This window comes from Carlito syrichta, unplaced genomic scaffold, assembly GCF_000164805.1.
Source record: "Carlito syrichta isolate Samal-C Ts95f unplaced genomic scaffold, Tarsius_syrichta-2.0.1 Scaffold304675, whole genome shotgun sequence".
Classification (NCBI taxonomy): domain Eukaryota; kingdom Metazoa; phylum Chordata; class Mammalia; order Primates; family Tarsiidae; genus Carlito; species Carlito syrichta.
The window spans coordinates 224,815-227,707 of NW_007248771.1; positions in this window are offsets into that span (position 1 = coordinate 224,815).

Genomic DNA, 2,893 nt, shown 5'->3' on the forward strand with positions numbered 1-2,893 from the left:
TGCCCAGGCGGGTCTCAAACCCGCGGGCTCAGGCAGTCCACTCACCTCGGCCTCCCAAAGTGCTGGGATTACAGGCTGAACCACCGAGCCCAGCTGATTTTTTAAGTTTATAGAGATAAATTCTTACTATGCTGTCCAGACTGGTCTTGAACTTCTAGCCTCAAGTGATTCTCCCACCTCAGTCTCCCAAAGTACTGGGACTACATGTATGAGCCACTATACCCAACTTTTTTCTTTTAAGACAGGAAACAACTTTGTCTTTATCTAGGGTATATCATCACATGGATAAAGTGAAATAATAATACAGTCTATGCTTTCCTATAGCTCCCCAAACCATAATTCCCATAAAGCATAGAGTGGAAATTTATTTTTCACTGAGCAGGAAATAAGCAGCCACACCACTCCATAGGATGAGTTTGTTTTATATCTGCAGAACTGGGGGAGAAGGACTAGAAAAAAGTATGTCTCTGAGCAGCAATGTTCCCTGAGGAAATGGATTATTCCTCAGTAACTCTTATGTGTGTCCTATCTGACCTGTGCCCTCTGCTTGTTTATCTGTCATTTCCTAGCCACACGTATGTCACCATCTCTTTCTAAATCTGTTGTTCCATGACAGATTGAACAATTCCTTGGTCCTTCCTCCCCCTACGTCTCGTGGTTTGCTTCTGGTGTTCTTAGTATCTTCTACTCACATCATGCCCAATCATACATGATGTATATTTTCTAAAAGTTCAAATTTGTCATTGACATCTCATGTATTATAAAAGTGATCAGCATCTATTAAAAGTTTCCTTTTTCTGCATGTCCTTCATTTGAACTTGGCTTTCAAAATATATTGCCCTAGCTGGGCGTGGTGACTCACGCCTATAATGCTAGCACTTTGGGAGGTTGAGGTGAGAGGATTGCCTGAGCTCACAGGTTCGAGACCAGCCTGGGCAACTTGCTGAGACCTCATCTCTACAGTAAAATCAAAATAGCTGGACATGGTGGTGCATGCCTGTAGTTCTAGCTACTTGGAAAACTGAGGCAGAAGGATCTCCTGAGTCCAGGAGGTCGAGGCTGTGGTGAGCGTGCCACTGCATTCCAGCCTGGGCAACAGAGTGAGACTCCAACTCCAAAAATATATATATATATAAGCCAGGCTCGGTGGTTTAGCCCGTAATCCTGCGCCTTGGGAGGCTGAGGTGAGTGAATTGCCTGAGCCCGTGGGTTCGAGACCCGCCTGGGCAACTTGGTGAGACCTCATCTCTACAATAAAAAAAAAAATCAGCTGGGTGTGGTAGCATGCACCTGTAGTTCCAGCTATTTGGAAGGCTGAGGTGGAAGGATGCTGGAGCCCAGCAGGTCGAGGCTGAGGTGGCTGGCAGCGGCCACTGTGTGTGTGTATGTGTGTGTGTGTGTGTGTGTGTGTGTGTGTATGTATGTATATACCCTTTGGTAAAACTGGAACGATTCTTGTTTGAAAGTGGGATATTAGAACAAATATCTTTAAGGGAGTGGCTTTAGGAAAGTGTGATACCCTATATAAATTTACTGAGTATCAGAAAAGAGATCTAGCCCCAAACATATTTAGGGCTTATTCCACAAATTTATTCGTGTTGGTTCTTTCATTCATGTTTGTTATTTAATTCAGTAAGTACATGTGCAAAGGAAGCAATTTTCAGAAAGAAAATGAAAAACACTAAAAGGGCAGAAACTTTTCAGGCAAGCCACCAGAGATCATTAGAAACTTTTATGTTTCTAATACAGCGACCTGTTTTTCTTAATAGCTTTACAGTTAAGACTACTAGGCAATGACTGTGCCCACTCAGTATGATAACCTAAGCAGTACCCAACATGCTCTTAAACATGAACATAATAATGTTAACTCAAATTATTGTGCCTTATTATTAATGTTTAGTAAAGAAAGTTAACCACTCACTCCTGGAGATAACAGTTAATTTTTCAGGCACCAAGACACTGGTGAAGGCACTGGGCAAGGAATTTTACTAACTATGCCCTGCTGCCCAGGAAGAGGTTCCTTCCCTATGAGCACTTCCCTCCCAGGGTGGGGTTGACACACCCTCTGACTCAGCAAGCTTGCACACAATACATGGCTGAGGAATTCTCTACTTCCCTGGTGTCTCTGATGCAATACAGCACATTCAGTGACCAGAATAGTGCCAGATGTCAATTTTCTGATGAGCCCATAGTTCTTTCCCTAGTCTCTTTTTTCTCCTTGAATCTCCCCACCAAACAAATACATCAGAGATGTTGGTCATCATTTTCTCTCCAAATGGTAAGTGCACTGTCAATTAGAACGTCTAATTAAGCAGATTTGACTAGTAATCAGTTATATTCTTACATTCAATTACTGTATCATGCCTCAAACTCATTTGCCATCTTAATATTGGGGATTCATGGCACCTTGGGGGCCACTCTGATTCCCATGTAGTTCTTTGCTATTGACTGGGAACCATTTCCTTTTTGTATGCTGCATAATTTACTGGTTCTTTAGGACACTTCTGTTTCTTTAAATTTGTTGATAAACGTCCTGAATTTATCAAAATCACTTCCAAGTAATTAGCAAGTCAGTAGAAATTAGTCATATGTAGTCGTATACAGCGGGTGCCAAAAAATATATACATTTTAAGAAGGGAAAAAAACTATTAAAACTGTAATACTCAGTCTATACCAATAAAAAAAGGTGACTATAAGTCATGTGTGACATCTGCAATTACAAGAAATGCTCAAAGTTGTTTCCACCAGCATCCAGACATCTGATTACACCAAACTACTGCGGAACTTGCAGTGGAAGACCTCCTGTATCTTCCCTTGTGCACATCATACACAGTACCACGCATCTCAGAATGTGTGCATGAATGTGTGCAGTTGGGCATGTTAGAGGTTTTGT